Raw genomic sequence first — 26,508 nt, 5'->3', positions numbered from 1 at the left:
GGAAGGAAGGAAGGAAGGAAGGAAGGAAGGAAGGAAATAAGCATTTCTTAAGTATCTATTATGAGTCAGGCACTATGCTAACTGCTTTACAAATATTATCTCATTTGATCTTCACAACTGACCTGGTATGTAGGTGCTATCATTATATCCATTTTACCATTGAGGAAACTGAAGCAAACAGAGGTTAAGTGACTTGTCCAGAGTCACACAGCTAGTGAATGTCTGAGGCTGGATATAAACTCAGGTCTTCCTGATTCCACACCTAACTCTCCATCTACTGTACCACTTAGCTTCCTCTAAAGATGGGCTGGTCATATGATGATAGTGAAAGGTAACTGTAGGGCAGCCTGTGGGCTCCAATACTATCCTCATTGTCAGAGAAAACAAGGAAGGCCGCCAGTCTTTGGGTTGCCCAGTAACAAATGGATGGGAACACATGGATAAGAGTTACATGGGATGGATAGGAATGGATGGGATGGGTTCTGGCATTGGTAAATGTCTTCACTGATGAGGTCACAGATTCATCTGAGGTGTTAATTTAAACAACAAAAACAAAACATTGCATTTATAGCAAGGGGGTGGGGGAAACACAATTTTTAAAAGGCTGCTATTACCTAAACCTGACAGTATGACATCCCCCTCCCAAATACGTTGAAGCATGCCTGGATTGGTACTTACAGGAAAGCTCTCAACTAATGTGAATTCGGAGAACAAACTCAGGTTTTATATAATGCCATAGAATTTGGTTTATTCAAAATAGGTATTAGGAAAAATAGGCCCAGCACTAATTCCCTTGCCTCCCCATTAGAACATGCAGTAATTAACAGTTTCTATAGCATAAATGAATTAAGGTGGGTAAATATATTAAAAGTGATTGTTAAATTTTCATTTTATGGATCTCAGTTATAGAGAGATGGCTTCCTGAAGGAAAAGTAATTAAAGTTGGCATTATTATTGCTATTGCTATTATTATTATTATTTTAGTATACAGTATTCTAGGACTCAGTTGATTATAAACACAGTTTCAGGGAATATGGCTCTCTGATTTGTGAAAGTGAATGATAAAGGTGTCTCTCATTGGAGGATGAAGGGATGAATCAGCATGGAAATGTCACTCGTCCTTTGTGTATTGTGAGGCTTTGTTCATTGGTGTCCAGCTCTATAAAAGACTCCTTTTCTGATTGCCATGTTCTGAACTTTTATAGAGATCTCCATGGAACCTTATCCAGGCTATCCCCAAAGTCTTAGTGTGGTCTTATGTTTGAATAGCTCAGAATTGCACTAAGATTCTGAGGATACTCTGTATGTGAAAACTTTCTCATACTTCTTACTCATAAAACTCATTTCCAATTACTTTATTTACATCCCCACTGACCAAAACCATCTCAGGAAGAATACTGAGAAGCAAGAGGATGTCCAGAGAAGGTCAGGGAGGATAGTGCAGGGCCTGTACACCCATAGAATGATTGGTTGAAGGAATTAAAGATGTTCAGCTTGGAACAGAGAATGCTTAGGGGAGACACAGGAAAGGCTGCCATGTGAAAAAGGGACTTGGCCCCAGAGGACAAAACTAGGAGCAAGAGATAGCATTGGATTTGTCACACAGACACAAATTTGTGTTGAATGTCAGGAAAAATATAAAAACATAAATTTTCCTACCAACTCAAGATTTTACAAAGTACAATGGGCTGCCCTGGTAGAGAGATAATGGGGTCCCATCCTCTCTTCAAGATCTTCAAGCTGGATGACCATTTGTCAGATCAGAGTGGGGATACCTTCCAGGTTGGACGTGGACTAGATGACTGCTGATGCTAATCCTATGATTCTGTGGGCTTTCTTTTAATCCCCATTTTTTGCCAAATGATAACAAAAAATTCACATTTCTATAGCATTGGGGGAGAAGGGGCTATGTAAAGCTGTAGATAGAGCACTGGGCCCACAGTGAGGAAGACTAAGCATCCTGAGTTTAAATCTGGCCTCTGACACTTACTACCTGTGTGACCCTGGGCAAGTCCCTTCACCCTATTTGCCTCAGTTTCCTCATCTGTAAAATGACCTAGAGAAGGAAATGGCAAACTACTCCATTTTCTTTGCCAAGAAAACTCCAGATGGGGTCATGAAGAGTCAGATACAATTGAAAACAAATGAATGACAGTAGTAATTTTAGCTTTAAAATATTCTTGCTTCACAACAGCCCAGGAAAGCAGGTAGGAAAAGCCCATTTTGCAGCAAAGGAAACAGGCTTCAAGATGAGGTTTCTTGCCCAAGTGTCAGAGCTGGGAACTCAGTTCTCATTTCGTCACATCTGACCCCATTCCTATCTTACCTCCTAGCAATCTTCTGTTCTTTTCCACAATTTTCTTGTCATAATGGGGATCTAAGATCTTTAGCATTGGCTTTCAAGTCCTCATTAGTCTGTCTTTCATCTCTACCACTGGTATCACCTTTTTATGGCATTTCTAGACATGATGCTGGTGGCCTGCACCTGACATTGGCTCACCTACCATGGGCAAGCCCTTGTTAGGAAAATGTGTCAGCCACTTATTATTCAGGGCCACTCACTACCTAACTAATCTCACATTCCCAGTTTGGTATTTGTTGTTAATTAAGCCATCTTGTTTAACTTTAATGGATTCATTTACTTAACTTTAAAGTACTTATAACTGATCTCACAAAGCAAGTAAGTTTCAGGAGTACTGAGAAGGCAAGGGCCTTCTGCACCCATGAGTCCACAGGGCCTAGCATATGCCAGTAGACCTCAGAGATATTCATAAATGTTTGATCATTTTATTGAACAAGACGAAGTGCTATTGCCTAGGAGGAATCTGAGAGAAGCCCAGCTAGACATAAAGAGCATAGACACATTCATCCATTTATCTTTCCATATTCTACTTAATATCAACTCAGAGCCTTGACTAGGAATTCTTTCATCTAGAGCAAAATAGGTGTGGGGAGAGGGATGGAGGAGCAGAGCAGTCAGACTCCCAGGCACATTCATACTGGAAGGAGCAGTCAGAGAATCCAGTCTAGGTCACTATGGAACATGGGCCCTGAGGGAGGCGTGCCATGACAATAGCACCTTGGGAATGGTAGCTCAATTCCAGGCAAGGCAGCAGCATCATAGCAGGTAGTACAGGATAACCAAACAGTGGAGAGCTTCAGGTCTCCAAAATAAGCCTATATCTATTCCTTGGAAAGAGAAGCCTGAAAACTTTGGCTCATTTGTAAGGTGGCTGGTTACCGTATGAGAGCTTTTTTATATGACCGACTATTGGATTACCCATTTGTGGAATTAACCTCTTCTGAAGCAAACAGACAACACCAAACCTGGGTCACCAGCAAGAAGCAAAGGCCTGGTTGCCTGCCCTAGTTATAGCTTTGGAACAAATAACAACATAAGCATAACAACAGCAAGTTTGATGGCACAGGTGGTCAGCCAGAATCAAAATCATGTTCTTCCCAAGTCAGTCCTTCCCTCCACAATAACCCACGAGATGGGAAAAGAAAAGAACCAGATGACAGTAGGATATCAGGCCATTAATGTAGGGCCAGTGAAGGAGGCAACTGGAACAAAGGTGAACTCAATAAGTGGCTCCAAGGATGCGCTGATGCAAAACTTGGATCATTGTAACATAGCCATCAATTTCCGTGGCCAATAAATCATAGTGGTGTACAACAATTACCAACAGCTTTGCTGCCTGGGAGACAAATGAGCTGGGCCATAAACACTGACAGGCCTAGCAAGCAGTAGTCACAGCTGCCAGCCCATGGGTGTGAAGTCAGTGTGGAAAGGACGTAAATCATGGGTTGGCACATTCATTCACACTTAAGGGAATATGCTGCCACAAAGGGGGAATGACACCATCTTTAAAGAGAAGGGGAAAAGAAGCATTCCAGTTTGTTGTCTCTGAGGGAAGGAGACCCCTTCTTACTTTGGTCTCTCAGATGACATTGTTTAAATAAAATCTATTGCTCCAAAAGAGAAGCCCGAAAACTCTGGCTCATTTGCAAGGTAGCTGGTTACCATAGGAGAGCTTTCCTACAAGACCAAATATTGGATTATACATTTGAGGAATTAAGCTCCTTTGAAGCAAACAAACAAATGTAATTTTGTAACAGAGGCAATGGAATATATAAATTAGATGTTCTAGAATGATCTATAGTCACAGACTCTCAATGTCAAATTAAAATACCTGAGTTCAAAACCCTGCTCGGTCACTTCGAACTTATGTCCTGGCATAAACAACTTCACTGGGTCTCAGTTTCTTCATCTGTCAAATGACAAGATGAATTAGATCATCTCTAAAGTCTGTTCCACCTCCACGATCCTATGACAATAAAGCAACAATAATGTTCTGGGACTGTTTGATATAGTGATGAGAGTAATGGACTGACCATGAATCAGGAAAACCTGGATTCAATTTAAGCCTGACATTCATTAGCTGTGTGTCCTTGGACAAGTCACCCAGACTGAGTCTCAGTTTCCTCATATGTAAAATGAGATAATAATAATACCGACCTCAGAAGGCTATTGTAAGACTCAAATGAGATAATGTAAGTAAAAGTGTTTTGGGGACCTTAAAACGCTATGAAAACATGAACTCATTCTTAAAAGTGAGCTTTACAAAGCTGATGACCGTAACTGTAATGAACAACCTTGGTCCGAAAGAGGAGATGAGAAAATCTACCTCCTCCTTTTCCTTGAAGAGGTGGAGAACTGCAGGTGTGCAATGTTGATGTCACTTGGTTTTGCTTGACTGTTCTTCATTTCTGCTTCCTCATCTATAAAATAAGCATAATTATAACACCTGTGTCAACTATTTGTTGTGGTGAGGATCAAAATGAGATAACGTATGCTATGCTCTGGAACCCTTAGAACACCATATGTCAGTTCCAATCATCCCACTAATACTAATTACTTATAATTAGAACTCCCCCAAGGGATGAAAGTCATTGTTGTTCTAGCCCTTTCCCACCTGATGTGTCATCCTGCTGAGTTTAGGTGACATCAAGTTTTGCAGTGCTCCTTCCAAAAGAAAAAAACAAACCACACTTGTAAATAGAAACAAGTCATGTTTGTGGCCTTGAAGCTTTCGGAGTATAGATACAGATATATACATATCTACCCATCAGTATAACTACTGAATTGAATAGATGAAAAAGCTCTCCTGAAGCTCTTACTACTAGGTAGCGCCATAGTGCACAGAGCCAAGAATCAGAAAGACTCATCTTCCTGAGTTCAAATCCAGATTCTGATACTTAGTAGCTGTGCAACTCTGGGCAAGTCCCTTCACCCAGTTTGCCTCAGTTTCCTCATTTGTAAAATGAGATGGAGAAGGAAATGGCAAACCACTCCAGTATCTGCCAAGAAAACCCCAAATGGAGTCATGAAGAGTTGGATATAACTGAAAAATGATTAAACAATAACAACATACAAAGTGCTGTGATAAGCATTGGCGATACAAAAACAATATCTATCTATCTACCTCTATTTACACACACACATACACACACACACAAATATGACATGCCTTGCTAGACACTGAAACCTTGCTCCCAGCTCTAAAGCACTGATCTGAAGGGAGACATGCAAATCACAATAGCCAAAGAGAATAATTTACTTCAAGAGACTTATGGATACCAGTTCACTAGTACAAGGAGCTGTTTATCAATCAATATCATCACCTCAGTATATATCTACTATTCATGAAGAATTATCTATCAGGAATCAAGTCTGTCTCCTACATCTCAAATTGATATTTCAATGTACAATCCTTGAAGTAGGGGTAATATGCAAATTCTCTCTTTTCCTATTCAAATATAACTGCCTTCAATAGAAAGAGAGTCCCACTAATTAGGACATGCTTCATCCCTTGTCTGGCTTTCTGATAAGGTTAGCAAAAAAAAACTGTCTTCTTTAGTTATAGAAAATGGAGGCCATCACACAAACAATTCAGGTACAATTCTGTCCACAGATCTCCCACCATGCCCCACCCTCCACCTCTACTCCACAGTAAAGTGGGACAACACCATATTCACCAAAAAGAAAATGGTTTCAAGGCAGCAGGACAGACAGCACTCTTGCTGACCTTGGAGTAAGGAGATCAGTGTTCAAATCCTGCCTCTGCCAGTTACTAGCTATGTGATTCTGGGCAAGTCACTTAACTTCTTTATGGCTCAGTTTCCTTCTGCACCCAATACAAGGTTGGCCTAGATGGTCTCTGAGGTCCCTTATAGCTCTGAATACAGGATCCAATGAAAATCAGTGCTGTTTGAATTACTCAAAGAAATGTCTCATTCTCCATTCCCCATGGTGGGGGCAGATGCCATAAGGTTTCACCTTTGATTTTCATTTGGCCCTGGAATTCAGAGACATATTCTTGGTTTCATTGTGTTATCATCTCCTTACTGACTACTTCCTTCATCTCAAAGTTTCTACTCCTTATTTATATGTAATTAAAATGAGAACATCCAAAAAGTTGAGGCATGTTATCATTCAAGTCTATAATACGAAAGAGTGTCTAGAACAGAACATGATATAACGATGGCAATGAGTAACAAAAAGGTGGGAGGAAATCTTCATTTTTGGTGAGAAAGCCCATATAGATGGCATCACAGATCTACTGGAGATACACTTTAGCTTTTATGTATACTGTATATCACTGGTAAAAGCTGATGGACCATTTTACTCAAATGGCATTTGCATAGCTACAGCTCAGACAGGAAGATCAGGACTATTCCCTAAAGATGCCCTGTTGGTCCTGCATTCTTTATGCTTTGTGGTACTTTGTTAGACTGACCTGAGCTCGCAGATTAGGGCACCACCTAAGCTGTGACCCTTTTGTGGGGTCCTTCTTTCCCCTTTCACCCACCTTTCTGCTGCTTCCTGTCACCTGATCTGCCTCCTCCTACTGCCAGGATTCCTAGTTCTGTCTCTGAGGATTAGGCTGAATTGAATGAATGAAAAATTGTTTATTAAGCTATTTCTACATGCAAATCACTGTTTAAGCACTGAGGATACAAAGAGAAAATCAGAAACAGTCCCTGACCTCAAGAAACTCATTCTCACAGGGGACATAACATATAGATGTTTCATTTGTAAGAGAGAAAACAAGGTTTCATCATCCTTAAGGTACAGTGGTAAAACACATGCTATTGCATCTGCTTAATATTTCCACAGATAAAACTATACCCATTTCTGATACTAAAGTACTGAGCAGTCCCAAGGACTTTAGTGGGGAGAACTTTCTTATTCAGGTCTTCAGAAGCTGTGACTGCAGATCCCACAGAATTGAAGATGGCACAGTCAGCTTCCTATTGGTGAGGTACCCCAAAGTGATTCCTACATAAGTGACCTAATAGACCCTAACTGGTCCTTTTCTCTGGACTCCTGCTCTGAGGTTTGATGTAGCTGCTTTCTGTACATTAAGGCTCATCCATGCTCATGTTCTTAACACGTGACAGCTTAAAACAGTTACAGGGATCTCTCCTCCCTAGGGTGCTGTTGGCAATTCAACTCAATTTACAATTTTTCTCCCTAAGCTGAGTAAGTTCTTGGAAAACAATAAGAAATCTCAAGCAGTTTAGGACAGGACTGGTCAGGGCAACCCTAGTAGCCAATGTCTGGGGTGCCAAAGAGCTAAATTGGGATGATTCAAATACTTCATTGGCAGTACACTGTGGAGAAATCCATGACAGTTTAGAGGATTTGCCCCACATACTCCTCTCAGACCAGCACTCAGAATCATAGTAATAGTTATATCTCCACAAATAGTACAAATAACTTGTAGGATTACAGTTTGAGCTATAAATTGGGAAGCTGAGATTCTGAAAACAAAATGGGAAGCATCCAGTATATGGACAACATGTGAAATAAAGATCTAAAGGGGGAAGGGATCTCATAGGTTCAAACTTCTCATTTTCCAAAGGAAGAAACAACTAGAGAGACAAAGTGACTTCCAAAGGACAGCAGGTGTCTAACTGGAAGAGACCCCAGAGGTCAGGAGTGCCGACATCTTCATTTCATAAAAGCATAGAGAAGTCAAGTGACTCATCTAAGATGTTGCCTTTAGTGAATCTCAGAGCTGGAATGTGAATCTAAATCTCCTGGCTCCAGATCTGATGTTCTTTTCATTACACCACACTATCACAACTGAATTTGGAGATCCGTTTCTAGCATAATAACTTTTCAACCAGACCCTCACTTTAATGATCATGTGCCTTTATATAGGAAATCAATTCTGGGGATTTCCAGGGATGGAGTCAAGATGGCAGAACAGAAAAGCCCTCCCAATATTCTCTTGCAAAAACCTAAAATAATCCCTCAAATCAAATTCTGGAGCAGCAGAGTCAACAAAAGGTCAGAGTGAGACATTCTTTCAGGCCAACACAACAAAAGAGGTCGAAAGAGAGATCTGTGATATAGGGGTGGAGACTGGCCTGGAGCTCACAGGGATAAAACATCAGTGGGGGAACTAGGGGGTAGAGATAGAAGAAGTGGCAGCTTTGGGAGTTCTCAAACCAGAGATGTTGAGGTATAATGTCAAGCAATGAAGTACTTAGCACCTTGATTCACCTATTTAATTATTTAGCACCTTGTTTCAGTTCAAGTTTCTTTTGAGCCTTGCCCATGATTATATCAAGTCTTTGTTAAGAAATAGAACTTGTGAACCCCACAGTGGGAGGAACTTGCTGATGCATCAGAAAGGGGCAAAACAGGGAGGAGCTAATGACCATATATAAGGAGAAATCCAAGCTGGGAAAGAGCAGAGTTGAGAAGAGAACACTTGTGGTAGCAGAGTTGAGAAGGAGAAAACTTGTGGTATCCCAGCACTCTATTTGTCTGTTCTGTCTGTGTTGATTTTTTTGTAATACTTTGTACAGAAGCCCTGGGACCTTACTGGAAGCCCTGAAAGACGATTTTCTTGTCTCTTTACAGAAGTCCTGGAGGAGGGTTTCAGAGGCCCTGGGACTATCCTGACAATTTGTGTTGAGTTCTCAGACTTTGTGGGTCTCTGTTGATTTCACAGGCAGATAGTGAATTGATGATGGTGCCAGCAATGTGTATGAATATTGTTTTGGCTCTGTTAAGCTTTGTCTTACCAGAAACAGAAACTGTGAAGGACTCGAATTGGACTGGGCACTGTGAGCTTTAATATGAACAAGGAACTGGACGAGGAGCTGAGAGCTGCCTACCTTTGAATCCAGGTGACAGTTGAGTAAATTCAGGCAAAAGCTGGGACCATGGAAGAGGAACCATTGAATCTAAGAGCCAGCCTCAAGTCAAGATGAAAAGACCTCTCCTTGGGTACTTAGTGTTGACTGAGAAGATCATGATTTACCGTGACCTGGAGTGAAGAACTTTGACCTTTATACTTTGTGTCCCTTAAGGAGGCTTGCTCCTTAAGGATGACTGAGTTAAGGACTTACTGAATGATATCTTTTGCTTAAAACTATGTGACCACTTTAGTGATAAGTTGTTATGTTAGACCTTTGTGAATGCTGTACTTTGGTTTCTGTGAATGTTTTGCTTTAGTTTATTATTGAATAAATAGAGAGTTCACTATACTATGTGATCAGAACCTTAAAGCTTTAACAGCATTATGTAAGGGAACCTGGCAACTGGTGAGAAAGAGATGACAGGGAATCCCTGTGCTAGTACTGGACACAGGGTGAGAAGTTGTTTGGCCACTTAAAGCTCTTTCATGCCTCTTTATGTCAGATCATTTACCCATTCCACCTCTCCCTTCCCCTCTTCTCCCACTGCATTCCTCTTTCTCACCCCTTAATTTTATGTTTTTAAATAACTATCTCATCATAATCAACTCACACCCTTCCACTCTGTCTATAATTGCTCCTTCTAAATGCCCTAATAATGAGAATATTTTTAGTAGTTACAAGTATTATCTTCCCATTTAGGAATGTAAACAGTTGAACCTTATCAAATCCCTTATGATTTCTCTTTCCTGTTTACCTCTTTATGCTTCTCTTGAATCTTGTATTTGAAAGTCAAATTTTCTATTTCCTCTGGGCTTTTCATCAGGTATGCTTGAAACTTCTCTATTTAATTGAATATCCATTTTTTTTCTCTGAAGGATTATACTCATTTTTGTTTGGTAGATGATTCTTGGTTGTAATTCTAGCTGTTTTGCCTTCTGAAATATCATATTGTAAACCCTCCAATCCTTTAATGTAGAAACTGCTAAATCTTATGTTATTCTGACTGTATCTCAATGATATTGGAAGTATTTATTTTTGGGTGATTGCAATATTTTTTCACCTCTTTTACCATTTGACCTGGGAGCTCTAGAATTTGGCTAAAATAATTCTGGGAGCTTTTATTTTGGGATCTCTTTCAGGAGGTGATTGGTGGATCCTTTCAATGTCTATTTTTACCCTCTGGTTCTGGAATACCAGGGCAGTTTTCTTTCATAATTTCTTGAAAGATAATATCTAGGCTTTTTTGATCCTGGCTTTCAGGTAGTCCAATAATTCTTGAATTAGCTCTTGTGGATCTATTTTCCAGGTCAGTTATATTTCCAGTGAAATATTTCACATTTTCTTCTTTTTTTTAATTCTTTTGGTTTTATTTTATTGTGTCTTGATTTGTCATGAGGTATTCAGCTTCCACTTGCCCAACTATAATTTTTAAAGAATGATTTTCTTCAGTGTGTTTTTGTAACTCCTTTTCCATTCGGTCAATTCTAATTTTTAAGGAGTTCTTTTCTTCAGTGAATTTTTGTATCTCTTTTTCCATTTGTCCAATCATACTTTTCAAGGCATTCTTCTCTTCATTGGAATTTTATGCCTCTTTTACCATTTGGCTTATTCTATTTTTAAGTTATTTGCTTGAGTATTTACCAAGTTGTTGACTCTTTTTTCATGATTTTCTTGTATCACCCTCATTTCTCTTCCCAATTTTTCCTGTACCTCTCCTACCTGTTTTTTTAAAAAAAATCCTTTTCAAGTCTTCAATGGCCTGAGACCAATTCATATTTTTCTTTGAGTCTTTGGATATAGCAGTTTTGAGTTTGTTGTCTTCTTCTAAATTTGTGTTTTGATCTTCCTTAACACTATATTAATTTTCTATTGTCAGTATATTTTTCTATTGTTTGATCAATTTTTCTAGCCTATTTCTTGACTTTTAAGTCAATGCTAAAGTGGGGTTCTGCTTCTGAAGTAGAGGGGATACTGTTCTAAGTTTCAGGTTTTTTGTATAGCTTTTTTAAGACATAATTCTGGGGATCTATAAGTTTTCAGTTCTAAGGTGGTATAATCTAGGGAGAAGTGTGATTACTAATTTCCTTACTGTGCTCTGGTCTACGAATGACCACAAACACTCTTTTCCACTCTGGAACTATGGCCAGGGTCCCAGTTCCCCTGTGGTCACAAGTTATGGTGTGATCCTCCTTGCCTGAGTCCAAACTTCACAGAACAAATCCCCTTAATAAAAGGATTTGTTCTGTAAAACTTGGACTCGGTAAAAAGGACACACCCAAGGACCTAGAACACATGTGGCCTTGAGGCTGCAGGTTCCCTACATCTGAATTCTAGAAAAACTTACTTTATACACAACTATTATAGTTTTGATACTTCTTAGTGTGATGCCCAACTTCCAATTATTCATTGGCAGAATTCTATGATAATCGATACATTAGAGAATGCTTCATTTCTACAAAGAAAATCATGTTGAAAAGAAAATCAATAAAGCTCTTTTTAGGTACAAAACAAGAGAAAAAATCTTTTAAAAGGGACACCTATATAAAGAAAGAAATAAAGTCAAGCTGTAGAGAAAGCCAGGAATATTTCTTAGAATGAATCAATATTTTTCTAATCTCTCATGTATAATTTCCCTCCCCCCACCCCTAGTTTTTATGGATGTTAGCAATCAGCAAGTGAAACATGCACTGGTGTTGAAGTCTATGGTAAACTGGCATTAGCACAGGTCTTTATTTCACTGAACACCCTGATAACTGCTCTCATTTCCCACTTTGTTTTCATGTGCTGACAGCCTTGGGGTGGGCTCAGAACCTCCCTCTACATTGCATAGTTCTTTTCCATTTTCATTAGTCACAAAACACACAAGTGGATGCATATAGGGAGTCTGGACTACCTGTGTGAGAAATTGACTAAAACTGGCTAAATTGGGTTATTATATTTATAATAGTTATTCAAAGAAATTAAGTACAATTTGAGTTGGGAAATTATCCTGTATATCTTATGTTTATTCTTTTTAAACTAGTAATTTGCAGCAGTTCATTGTATTTCCCCAGAAGAAAAGAAAGGAAGGATTTGGGCCTGTTTAGAGCTCATCAGGAGAAGCTAAACCAAGCTTCTCCCTCTACTTCCTTATACTTCAAATACCTTCAGACAGAAAGTTTACTTTTCTACTCCATATCCAAGAGATCATGGAGTATGAATCACAACTGGGCAGGAACTAACTTCAATTGTGCATTCTCTTTCTCACTTTAGTCCAACTGAAAAAGCCCTTACTAGGTATAATGTGTATGTCTGTAGGGGTAAGAGGATAGAGACAGAGAGAGAGGGAGAGGGAGGCAAGGGTTCTGAGAATACAACGATATTGCATTGGGCATTCGCTGAATAAAAGGAAACATTCTTCGTCTTAAGGAGGTTATAGACTACTGGGGAATAGAGAATAAGTAAGGTTGGAAATAAACATTTAATAAGTACCTGCCATGGGCCAAGTACTCTGCTAGGCATTTGGTCAATATTTTCTCATTTCATCTTCACAACAATGTTTGTACATTGGGACTATTATAATGTCCACTGTAGGATGAGGACTCTGAGGCAAACAGAGGGTAAATGACTTGCCCAGGATCACACAGTTAGTCAATGTCTAAGGCTAGACTTGAGCCCAGATCTTTATGACTCCAGGCCCAGTGCTCTATACATTGTGCCACCTCTCTGTATTTACACTTCTGCAGAGAAGGTAATGGAAAGTTTATATAGGTTGTGGACAATGTGAACAGTAAATATGAAAATCATTGGGGGGAAGGAGAGCACTAACATTGGAGGGGATCCACAAATGCCTGGTTCTCAGGGAACTTGCTGAATACCAAGTAAGTAGGAGATCCCCAAATTACAGCCTGGTCAGATAAGTATCTATCATGTAAACATGTCCTGAGTGCCTGCTTATGGGATCCAGGAGCAAGCTACACTTTTATTAAAAGGTCCCAAGGACATTATAGCTTGTACCACTGGAAAAGACATACTAAGTTCCCCATGGGCTCCATTCCTTGCATAATCATGGTCAAAACAGATGTATAATGAGTTTTCAGGATATATTTTTGTTATTGTTTGTGTTTTATTTATTTATTTAGATTAGGGGGAAGCCTTGTTCAGTTAAAAGGACACAATTTGGAATCAGAAAATTTGGGTTCAAATCCTGGCTCTCTCCTTATTACCTGTAATATGACCTTATGCAAGACATTCACATTCCTGGACCTCTATTTCTCTAACTGCAAATGAGAATTTTGGACTAGAAGAGTTCTCAGATTCTTTCCAGTTCTAAACCAACGATCTCATGATTCCCAAGTAACTAAGAAGATAAAAGAATTCTGGAAATTGTCAGAGAATTCAGCCTAATCCTCTTCCATAGCCTGTGAATAGACCTCTGGGGCATGGGAAGGAAGTAAAAAACTCCAAGGGACACCAGAGTCCTGGTACCAAAACAATTCCAAGGCCAAATCCACAGAGAGAGACCCTCACTGTTGGCTCAGCTTTGTCAGTGTTTTGCTGGGTTTCTTTCTGAAGGGTCTAGATATGTATGAACTAATGGTTTCAATTCAAGAACAAATCCCAGCAGCTCTTGAATCAGAAGATTTCAAAATGGACCCAGAGAAGGATGACTGAAAGCTCCATGTTTTCATAGCAGAGCTGCTCCAATATCTCTAAGAGAATAAAGAATCATGTAACTGCAAGTAATAACACAATAAATCTTTTGTAATCATTTGTAAATATAATTGTGGCTACGTTTTCCTTATCTTTTCAGCTTAGGTTTAAAGCAGACAGGTAGATTTTTTTTCTTGACATAAGAAAACACTTCCTAATAATTAAAGCCATCTAAAAGGGACAGGGAAAAGGAAACGAATAGCCTTGGAAGGGAGGTGGTGGGAGTAGTGAACTCCACAGGGTGTGTTCAAGGGGATTCCTATTCAGACCTCATTTGTATTAGATGGCATCAGAGGTCCCTTTCAATTCTGGGATTTGGTGGAGCTAGAATTCTGGGGCTATTTAAACACTCAGAAAGATCTGAGATTACATCACAAAATGAAAACTGCCTCCATGGATACAGTGACCTAGTAAGTCTTAGGAAATTGTCTGAGGCACGTCAGTGTTGAATGACTTGCCCAGAGTCAAAAAGCTAGGAGGTATGAAGGTGATGCTTAAACCTCAGGTCATCTTGACTCCAAACCTAGCATTCTCTCCACTACAAAATGTTGTTGCTATATGATTCTGTGTAATTGGGAGTTAAAAATGGTAGCTGCATGTACAAAGAAAGTTTTTATGGGTGGCAGATATACCATTAGTATGGAGTAATATTAACTTTGCCATCTAGGGAATTCAAAGGTTCTATAGCCCATTCGTTATCACCGAATCCCAGAACTATTTTTGTTCAGTTTCTGTTTTATCACATAAATGATAGTTTTCTCTCTTCTCTTAATCTTTTTATAATAGACTTTGAATTAGTTTGCATGTGGGATGTAATTTCACAAAGGTTTGGGGGCAGAAGTCTTTCACTTAACATAAATTGTATGCAAAGTTGAATTCCAACAAGTAAAAATAATGGGTCATTTTTCCCCTTTAAGATAAAATAACTATTACTACTGTAGTAATTGTTAAGACATCAGCACTTCATTAATTAGGATTGCAGTAACCCCAATTCTTGCCTAATTGCTTTTATTTTTTTTTCTTTTCTGGCTAAAAAGGAGCTTTTGGGGAAGATGTTTTCTTGTTATAATCAGGAAGGTTAGGTACCATCCAAAGTTTTTCTATTATTTCATTAAATTGGGTTTAGTGAAATTGAACATTTCCCAGCATGAGGAAGGTGTAGAATATGATACTGGTGCCAGCCTTCCAACTCTGCTCTGTCCTCTCCAGGGGAGTGTGGGGGTGCTGGCTGGGCACCTTTTAGTCTGAATCATGCACACCAGAAACTGTCACAACTTGTTAGGCAGCAGCTAGGATATTTCCCTTTCCATTCACAGTCTTTGATTATTCTTTCTCCCCCTTCCTAGTATTCTAGTCTAGTCACTCCAACACGTACTTTTTCTTTCTCACCATAATTTCCAATTCCTTTGTATCTCCTTGTTTGATAATAAAATTAACAGCTTAGATTTGTATAGATTACCTCTTCCACAAGATTTTCCCCCATTCTCTCCATCCCCCAGTTTTTAAGTCCCTATCCCATTTCCAATTATGTTGTATTTCTTAATTCTGTAAATACCAACTTGTTCCTGTAGGAGGAAAGAGACTCATTTCTGTCCTTACAGTCTATGTACCCGGCCTGGTTTTTCTGAATGATTTTGCTCATTCTCTCTGTTTTTATGAATCATGCTAGTGCAAACAGACCATAGAAACAGGATACCAGTATCTCAGATCTCAAGCTGGCAATGGTCAAAGAGGTCAGCTAATCCAGGTTCTTTGTTTTCCATCCTGCTGTAGTGCAAAATGACTTGCCCAAGGTCACAAAGACAGTAAGCAGAAGAGCCAGGGTTCAAACTGAGTAGCACCTGAGACTTCAGGTTAAGTGCTCAGATCCCTTAACCACACTTCTCACATTATTTTCTTCCATCTACCTTGGTCTTTAGTTGCTATAACTTCATTTTATCATTATCAGAAGCATCTCGGCTGTTTATCCCCTAGGGCTGATACCAGCTCGATGATTAATGATATTGGGCAAATCCCTTCATCTCCCTGGGCCTCTGTTTCCTCATCTGTAAAATGAGGAGGTTGCAGTAGATGGCTTCACACTTTTCCAACTCTAAATCTATGACCTTGTGAGTCACTGAAAGCTATTTCATTATTGAATCTGGGCACAATTCAGAAGGCCATTTTCTTACACCTTTGGGAATTAGTTTAATTTTAGTTACACTAGTTCGTTAGTCTCCTTCCATTGCTTTTTACTCTCTTTTTGTATTCTGTCCTTTTGGGACCATGTAAGTCTATTCCAATCCACGTGTTTCTCATTTGCCCACTGAAGGAATCTGGAAAGAGCCACTCCCCACCCCCAACTTCCTTCTTATTATGAAGAGAAGAAATCACAGATTCTTGGAGGTCTAAATGTATTCCACTGCCATGAAGAGTGTCCACACAAGGGAGGGAAGTTAAGAGGGAAAAGAGGAAGAGATTTATGGATTTTAAAAGAAGACATTACTTCCTAAGAGAGGAATAAACGTGAGTCACCACATCCCCCTGGTGTAAATGCTGCCTCTCACAGGGATATCCAACCAGTCATGCCTATAGACACAGAGCCGAGGCTTTTACTGTAATTTAAATCCAACAGATGAGGTTAATTAACTACATTGTAATTTTTTACATTCCTATTTTATTAAGGAATTTTAAAAAAGAATGTGCTAAGCTGATATGAGAGAGATTTTCAAAGACCCATGGTTTGATTAGTGTGGGAACACCTCTAATTAACTTCTATACTGCAACAGAACTGGTCTTCCTCTTTGTACTTTGTTTCCACCAAGAGAATTTATGAGTGGGTAACCCACCCTCTGCTGCTCAGCCTCTCTGTAGCTACAGGTCTGGCCCTCAGTAGGAAAGGTGGTATGGCATCGTAACAAGAACATAAAACTGATTGGAAGTCAAAGTCCTGGAATACAGGAAGGAAGAACAAAGTATAATGCCACAAACAAAATAAGAGCTTTCCAAAATGAGGAATTCCAAGTTAGGATTCCATAGCTTCAAAGCTGTAGAATTGAGGAGTGGGGTGGCTAGGTGGCACCGGCCCTGGAGTCAGGAGGACATGAGTTCAAATCCAGCCTCATACACTTAACATACACACAAAAAAAACTAGCTGTGTGACTTTGGGCAAGTCACTTAACCCCAATTGCCCTACCTTCCCTCTCCAGAAAGCAAAAAAAAAGGAATTGAGAAGGAGCTTAGACGCCATCAAATCAACTGAGATTTGGAGATGTTAAATGATCTGCCCATGGTCAAAAAAGAAGTGACAGAACTGGTATTTGAACCCAGATTGGAATGTCAAATTCTGTACCACCCTGAAACTAAGGGACTGCCAGAAGACTATTGAATCCCCATCTCTGACTGTGATTATGATGACATTATATATCAAGGCAAAAAAGTGGTCACATAACCAAGCAGTACCATTTGGCAACATATAAATAGACAATTATCTTGATCAGAGGAGCTAAGTCTTTCCCAGTGGCTCATCCTTACATTATTGCTGTTACTATGTACAATGCTCTCCTGGTTCTGTTCACTTCACTTTGCATGAGTTCACATAAGTCTTTCCAGGTTTTCTGAAGTTATCTCAATCATCATTTCTTATATCACAACAGTATTCTGTCACAATCATATGGACAGCTTGTCTAGCCACTCCATAATTTATAGGCCTACTCTAAATTACCAATCCTTTGTCACCACAAGAAGAGCTGCTATACTTATTTTTGTATATGTGGGTCCTTTACCCTGTTCTATGATCTCTTTGAGATACAGACCTAGTAGTGGTATTTCTGGGTCAAAGAGTATGCACAGTTTTATAGCCATTTGGGCATAGTTCCAATATTGTTCTTCAGAATATTTGAACTAGTTCACAACTCTACAAATAATGCATTAGTGTCCCAATTTTTCCATATCCTCTCCAGAATTTGTCATTTTCCTTTTCCATCATTATAGCCAATCTGAAAGAGTTGTTTTTATTTGCATTTCTCTAATCAGTAGTGATTTAGAGAATTTTTCATGTGACAATTGATAGCTTTGATTTCTTCTTCTGAAAAATAACTATTCCTATCCTTTGAGCACTTATTAACTGAGGAATGGATTTTATTTTTTTTTTTTATAAATTTGACCCAGTTCCCTATATATTTGAGAAATGAGGCCTTTATCAGAGAAATTTGCTATAAAATGTTTTCCCCCAATGTCCTGTTTTCCTTCTAAGTTTGGCTGCATTAGTTTTGTTTGTGAAAAAGGTTTTTTTTTAATTTCATGTAATCAAAATTATCCATTTTACATCCTGTGATACTCTCTATTCCTTGTTTGTTCATAAACTCTTCCCTTATCTATAGATGTGACAGGTACACTTTTTTACACTCCCCAAATTTACTTATGATATCATACTTTAAGTCTAAACCATTTATTCATTTTCACCTTATCCTGGTATATGGTATGAGGTGTTGGTCTATGCCTAATTTCTACCAAATTGTTTTATAGTTTTCCCAGCAATTTTTGTAAATGTTGAGTTCTTACCTTATAAGCTTGGATCTTTGGGTTTATAAAACACTGGATTAGTATGGTTATTTACTACTGCATATTTTGTATCTAATTTATTCTACCACTTATTAACCACTCTATGTCTTAGCCAGTACAAGATTCTTTTGAGGATTACCACTTGCAATATAGTTTGAATCTGGAACAGCAAGGCTGCCTTTTTCTCCTTATTTTTCTATTGATTCCTTTGATATACTTGATATTTTGTTCTTCCAGATTAATTTTTATTACTATTTTTTCTAGTTCTATAACATAATTCTTTGGTAGTTTGATTGTGAGGGCACCGAATAAGCAAAGTATTTTAGGTAGAATTGTCATTTCCATCCTGTTGGCTCAGGCTACCCATGAACAGTGAGTATTTCTCCAAGTGTTTAGAACTGGCTTTATTTGTGTGAAAAGTGTTTTGCAATTGTGTTCATATAATCCCTGCATTTGTCTTGGCAATTGACTCCCAAATATTTTATATTATCTGCAGTTATTTTAAATGGAATTTATCTTTCTATGCTTTCTATTTCCTGCTGGGTTTTTCTTTTTGGTAGCATATAAAAATTATAATGATTTATGTGGGTTTACTTTATATCCTGCAACTTTGCTAAGGTTGTTAATTGTTTCAACTAGTTTTTAAATTGATTCTCTAGCATTCTCCAAGTATACCATCGTATTATGTTCAAAGAGTTTTGTTTCCTCATTGCCTATTCTAATTCATTCAATTTCTTTCTCTTCTCTTATTGTTATAACTAGCATTTCTAGTACCATATTGAATAATAGTGGTGGTAATGGGCATTCTTGCTTCAACCTTGATCTTATGGGGAAGGCTTCAAGTTTGTCCCATTTACAGAGAATGCTTGCTCTTCATTTTAGATAGATACTACTTATAACTTTCAGAAATGTTCTATTGATTCATATGCTTTCTGGCATTTTGAATAGGAATGGGATTTTATTTTGTCAAATGCTTTTTCCGCATCTATTGATATAATCATATTGTTTTAGTTGTTGGTCTGATCAATTATACTGGTACCTTTCCTAATACTGAAACAGCCTGAATTCCCGGTATAAATCCCACTTGGTCATAGTATATGATCTTTGTAATATATTGCTGTAATCACCTTCTTGGTATTTTATTTAAATTTTTGCATTGATATTCACTAAGGAAATTGATCTATAGCTTTCCTTCTCTTTTTAGGTATCAAAACCATATTTGTATCATAAAAACAATTTGATAGGATTTCTTTACCTATTTTTTCAAATTGTTTATATAACATAGGGATTCATTTTTCCTTAAATGTTGGCTAGAATTCACTGATGAATTCATCTGTTCCTAGGTATTTTTCCTTGGGTAGTTCATTGATGGCTTATTCAATTTCTTTTTCTAAGAAAGGGTTATTTAAGTATTCTATTTACTTTTCTGTTAATCTGGGCAATTTATTTTTTGTAAATATCCAAATATTTCATTTAGATGATCAGTTTTGCTAGAATGTAACTGGACAAAATAACTCCAAATAACTGCCTTAAATTCATCTTCAATAGTGGTGCATTCACCCTTTCCATTTTTGATACCGACAATTTGATTTTCTTGTTTGTCTTTTTAAATCCAGTTAACCAATGGTTTATCCATTTTATTGTGGGCTAGTTTTGTTTTCATAAAATAAATTCCTGGTCTTATTTATTAGTTCAATGTTTTGTTTGTACTTTTGTTAGTCGCTACTTTGATTTTCAAGATTTTTATTTTGGTGTTAAATTGGGGATTTTAAATTTGTCCTTTTTCTAGTTGTTTTTTTGTTGTTGTTGATGTATGTCCAATTCATCAGTCTACTCTGTCTCTTTTACTGAATCCCCCCCAAAAATTGCTGTCATTCTCTTAAGTGAAATTACTGATTGCTTCTATGATTTATTCTTTCATCCATTCATTCTTTAGGAATATTTTTTTAGTTTTCAATTAACTTTAAATCTTTGCTTCCATGGCAGATTTAAAAATTAAATGTAATTTATATTTCATTGTGGTACATTTAATAATTTTTTTTCCTTTTCTGCAGTTGCTTGTGAAGCTTTTATGTCTGAATACATGGTAAATGTTTGTGAAGTGACAATGTACAGATAGGAAAAAGGTAAACTCCTTTCTATTCCCATTCAATTTTCTCTAGAGGTCTATCATGTCAACTTTCCTAAGATTTTATTCATCTCCTTGACTTCTTTCTTATTTAGTTTATGGTGAGAATTACCTGTGATAGGGAAAAGTCAAGGTCTCCCACTCGTATAATTTTTACTCTTTCCTCCTGTAACTCATTTAACTTTTAAGAATTTGGTTGCAAAAAAAAATTTGGTTGCTATGCCACTTTGTACCTACAGATTTAGTATTGATATTACTTCACTATCTATGGTTCTTTTTAGCTATATATAGTTTCCCTGCTTATCCCTATTAATTAGTTCTGGTTTTGCTTTTGCTTTGTCTGAGATCATGATCACTACCCTTGTCTTTTTATTTTTACTTCAGCTGATGCATAATAGATTCTGCTCTAGCCCCTTGTTTTACCTTTGGGTATGTCTCTGTTTCAAGTGTTTTTCATGTTAACAATATACTGTTAAAACTTTTATCAAAAGTTTGGATCTGTTTAGATTATTTCTATTTGCTTTTTTAATGGCCTACTTTTATTTACTCCATTATCCCACTTCACTACAAAATTATCTTGCTGTAATTTTATGTGTCTCTTGCCTAGTAGTTCTTTCAATACAAGGTACTTTTTACCCAATATTACAAATGTTTTGCATATCCTAACTTCAGGTTAAGTCTCCTATGATGTTTATATGTTGTCTTGACTAATCTTCATTGGACACTTTTTCTGAGATTTATAAGAATCTTGCAGAAGTTGCCATTTTTTGCTATACCTCCCTCTGTCAGCTTTTTAGGTGGGTTGAGAAAAAGGCAACGCTGAAAGAAGGAATAGTAGTGCAGCTAGAGGATTGGTCAATAATCATGAGAGAAGACGTAACTACTCAGCTTTTGTTTTGCTTCCTTTTTATCTACCAAGAAGAATGTTTTTCAGGTTGAGAAGGATAGAACACAAATTATTAAGAGGCAGTGGGGAGTTAGTGGGAGGTTCTAGGTTAAGACACAGGTCTTCCCCAGTGGCAAATTTCAGTGAAGATACTGCAAGTGATAAATAGGTTCCATGTTGGGATATGGTCACGGTGGAGGCTCTGCTGCCATTGAATATCAGTAGCCATGCAAACCTTGATAAAATTGATATGTATCTGGATGATATCATCAAGTTGAATAAGAAGGAAGAGAGAAAGCAGAATTTTCCAAAATTGAATAGGAAACTTAAACATACTGGTAGCAAAAATTCAGGATGAGAATAGCCAGATGGGGACTACAAAAGCAGGTCGGTTTTGGTAAAAAGTGGTTTGGGTCAAAAAGGAAGAATGGGCCCTGGAAGAAGACATTCTTATGGAGTTATCATTAGCCTGGCAGCTCAAAAAGCAAATTGGGTTCATAAAGGTATCATCCCTATCACGCAGCCCCACCTCTAAGAGAGAAGAACATACAGCAATATCATCCAATGTTAAAAAGGAAGATAAACCTTCAGAGACAAAATGAAATGCAGAGAAAATCCATCCCAGTTCTCAGGATGCCTAGTGACTTAAGCAAAAGGAATAATGTTCCAATTTCATCAGCAGTGGTACTAAATTCTTTTCAGAAGATTTAGTTTCAAGCCCAAGTGCACCCAGGACAACTGCTAGACAAACCAACAGCAAAAAGAACTCATCGGGGTGGCCAGGTAGCACAGCGAGTAAGAGCACCGGCCCCAGTGTCGGGATGACCTGGGGATCGAATCCGGGCTCTGATACTTAGCACCACACCCAGAAATAACTGGTCATGTAACCTTGAGCAAGTTACTTAACCCCAATTGCTTTATTAAAAAAAAAGAACTCATCAATGGCAAACTTCTAACACAAACAGAGGAATCTGGACTATGTCCATAGACATTCCTAGAGCAATTCATCCTTCAGTAGCTCAAGACCCTGCTTAACTCATACCATCATTTCTGATGAAAAAGGATTCTCCCTGAAGAGGAGAGGATTCCTAAAGGAGTGCCCTTACAATCTGGCATAAACAGTGTTGGAAACAGACTTTGAATACGTAATTTAGAATCTTGAAGGAACAAAGAATGTTTCTCATTCAGAACACAGGAAGCATCTTTTTAACTGGGGAACTAGATCCTCTGTCAAAGGGACATTTTAGTGACAAGTACTTGTTTGAAAAGTTGAGTTGATAGAAGAAACCATGTTGCAGAAATTCCATGGAACATTATTTTGATACTGACAAATCTAAATAACTATTATTGCTTTTACTTTAGAATAGTATTTTTTTAGTTATGAAGATACATGGAAATCCTGATCTATTCTTGAAGGTATCCTTTTTGGTCTGACAGAAGACTCTAATTGGACTTAACTGGATGATAAAATTTTAGGATTCTTCTCTGGTTCCTTATGCAACATTCATATAACAGACCTATAGAAGTTATTTTTGTGATAGTGCTGTTGGGTAGCTTTTCTTTCCTCTATGCATTCAGTATGCTTAGATGTGCCCATCGTAAATCTCTTTTTAAAGAGGTATGAGTATATATTGGTTTATTTCTTTTCTGATTAGCATTTAACATGGAATTAATTTCATCAGCAAGGGTACCAGAAAGTCCATCAAGAAGTTCAGAGTTTCAATGTGTGCATATGTACACTTGAAATCATTGTTATTTTCTCCTCAATCAAGGTGTTTTTAGGTAATTGGTCCATAAAGAAGTATATGTCCCATTATACCCTTTTACTTTTCGAGAATAATAAGTGAAAATATAAGGGTGGATAGATAGCACAGAGAATAGAGCACTGGCCCTGGAGTCAGGAGGACCTGAGTTCAAATGTGGCCTCAGACACATGATACACTAGCCGTGTGACTTTGGGCAAGTCACTTAACCTCAATTGCCCTCCAAAAAGAAAAAAAAGTGAATATATAAGCAAACAATTTGACTCCAAGCATTAGTCTCAGTATATTTAAATGTTATAAATGCATGTTCTCATAATACCTAATAGGGACCTTGGGGGAGAATATCGACTATAAAAATCTCACTTTTAGGTTTTAATAAAGTGAAGGAAGTGAAAAAGGAAATGATTCAAAGAATGGCTAGTTGAAGAGATATATGATGGGACTTGAAGCTTCACATATAGGTCATAGATATTAACTAGACTGGACATAGGCCTGAGACATGTACCTATGACCAGGTATTCAAATCATATTTTAAAGCAGTTGGCATAAACTGAATCTGCCTTGTTAGAAATCCCCACAATAAAGTGAATATCCTTAAAGTACTGACCCTTCCCTTCTGGGATATTAGATTTTATATTCATTAAACACAAACTTAAACTTGTCAAAGAGAAAAACGAGATACTAAATAGGGGGTAAGATATAACCTTATTTTCTATGTGTGATGAACTTCATGTCATCCAAACACAACAGAAATGGTCATTTCATTTGGGTTTCAGGGTTCCGTTGCACCAAGCATGTGCTTGAGGGATGACTGCTGTGATGCCAAAATACAGAGGAACATTTCGTCAAGATCTTCTCATTTCTAAACCTCACATTTTGTGATGTGCCATGCATTCTAAAAAATTAATGATAGGGATTTTAGATCACATTTAGCATTTTAACTTTATTTTCCCATAAAAAGAAATTTTTCCTTCAGCCCATCTCCTCAGTTTATCTTTTCCCCCCATCTTCTGCCCCACCTGTATTTTTTCCTTGGTCTCTTGGAAAGCTAGTGATAGAAAGGTGCCATACATGTTTATATACCAAAGAAGTCAGTCTGACTGAGAGTAACTTCCTTGTTTATACTGATGAAGAATTATAGAGAGACAGCCATGGAATCCACAAGTAAATGAAAATTACTCTTAGAGCATTTATGCTTCCAATAGTAGCCAAGGACCCATTTTAAATCATTTTCCTAGATACAAATCAATCCAAGAACAATGGATTTTAAACTAAGGGTGGCCCAGGTTGATTGATGATTAAAAAAAAAGAAAGAAAGCACCAAAATGTGCATACAAATTCATTGCCATCATATTTTGTGGAAAAAGTTTGAAAGAGAAGTAAAAAGTCTTTTTATTTTCCTATGGCGTTAGTCTTGTAAATGATTCTACAAAAGTAATGTATGTGAAATTTTATTTTGAAATCCCTTATTAGATGTTGACATTAAGTACATCAAGCAACAGGACTAGTTTTGGTTTCTTAAGCTTTTTGTCTTAATGTTTCCACAACATTATTCAACCTAAAGTTTTCTTTTAAAAATATAAATTTGTTTTTCCTACAACTAAGTTGAGTATTGACTTTTACCAGACGTAGAAAATGATCAGTTTTGCTAAGGGGAAAAAAGTTCCCTCTGTTGGACTTGAAACAGCTAATTGGTGTTTGTCATATTGTTTCAGTGTATACAATTTCTATGTTTCAGGATGCAATATAAAATTATTTTTGCATCAAGATCAATACAAAATATTGATGCAGTGAATCATGGAAAGAAAGTTTGTATTTAATGAGAAGGTGCTTTACCCTTTTTTAGGGTTTGTTTTTTGGAAAATTTATTACATTTGGAACGATTCTGAAGCTGTTCATTAAAAAAAGTTATAGATTTGAAAAAAAGAGGCATTTGGAACTCAAGTTAAATGAACCAAATTGTAAAAGGGTGTCAAGCTCCCTGGAGCAAATCAAGTCACCAGGCCCAGAACTGACCAAAGTAATTCTGGAGCTGTTTTCACTGATCTTTTTTTAAAAAATGGAGAACTGGTGAGGTGGTAGAGAAATTCACATAGATTAGTATTGTGTCAATTAAAAAAAGAGGATGGAGTCTTGAATTTATAGGCCTGTGGGACTGACTTCAATTGCTGGTAAAATTCCTGAATGTATTCTCAAAATGATGATCTGTGAGCATATAGATATGGAATCAGTGACCCATAAGAACCCACAGGGGTCCATCAAGAGTGATAGATTCACATGATCAGATTTAGTCTGATCATGCCAAGCTCATCTCATTGACCATTCTGACAAAGCTATTAGGCCAGCAGATCAAGGGAATGCTAGACACATTTTATACCTGTTTTTCAGCAGAGTATTTGACATTTTTTCCCTTCAGGGCATCCTTTTGCATGAAATAAAGAGATGTAGGCTAGGTCATCTTACAGTTGTCTAGAATTAGGCCAAGGTGAAAGATTGGCTCCCAAGAACAATAACTAATGGATGCATGTTGACATAGAAGGAGGGATTTGTTCTTGACGTGTGGGAAAAAACTTTATCATTTATTAATGCCATTTGAACCTAGATTTATGTAGCTAGAAAATTGTCTAACTAAAAGCTTACAATAGAGGTCAAGTTGACTTTAGAAATGCTCCAGAGAAACTAGATGGCTGCACGGAATGCTTGTATCTCACCCAATTCTTGTTCTTGGTTCACCCAAAGTTTGTTTGGGGTTCCCCACTAACTTGTATTTTGGGTTCCCTAAACTATACTGAATGCTTACACTTATTTACTGATATATACATATATATACATACATACATATAGATACACACCTATACATATACATATACATATATATATATATATATATCAAGTGACCTTGCCTAGAAGCTGCCTTTTCTGGAAACTTCCTACCTGCTTATATACAGTTGGTGTGTTGGTACTCTTTCTAAATTCTATATGATATAACCTCACAAAGATTTGATGAGGGAGTCACTCCTTATTCTGGCTTTCTCCTTTGCCAAATGACCTAATAAAATTCTATTTTTTTTTCAGGTTCTGGGATTATTCTTGACTAAGAGACCCTGCACTGTTTAGGTTCTTTATAAAACCTTCTTTGCAGACATCAATAGCATGTTTGTCAAATTTATAGATTCAGTTCAATTCAAGAACCATGGATTAAAGACCCCCCATATCCAAGGCTCAGTGCTGGTCCTTACAATATAGATAAGAATGAAAGAGCTCTTGTCATTGAAAAG

The 26,508-nt window shown here is 37.6% G+C and overlaps 1 long non-coding RNA gene and 1 pseudogene across 1 annotated transcript in view; one reads left to right on the top strand and one right to left on the bottom strand.

Annotated features, from left to right (window-relative positions):
• Nucleotides 1-26,508, bottom strand: part of LOC138177470 (uncharacterized) — a 110,495-nt gene that overhangs the window by 1,567 nt on the left and 82,420 nt on the right. The window contains exon 4 of the long non-coding RNA XR_011172505.1: nucleotides 4,689-4,782. This is a non-coding gene — a long non-coding RNA (uncharacterized lncRNA). The remainder of the gene's footprint in view (nucleotides 1-4,688; nucleotides 4,783-26,508) is intronic.
• LOC138177478 (UAP56-interacting factor pseudogene) lies at nucleotides 21,652-22,745 on the top strand (annotated as a pseudogene).

The sequence above is a fragment of the Petaurus breviceps genome, unplaced genomic scaffold (assembly GCF_028583685.1).
Source record: "Petaurus breviceps papuanus isolate PSGF00001 unplaced genomic scaffold, PetGlider_PUasm1.0 90417, whole genome shotgun sequence".
Taxonomy (NCBI): domain Eukaryota; kingdom Metazoa; phylum Chordata; class Mammalia; order Diprotodontia; family Petauridae; genus Petaurus; species Petaurus breviceps.
Note: the sequence above shows the minus strand (reverse complement) of the source record. Positions and strands in the feature narration are given on the sequence as shown.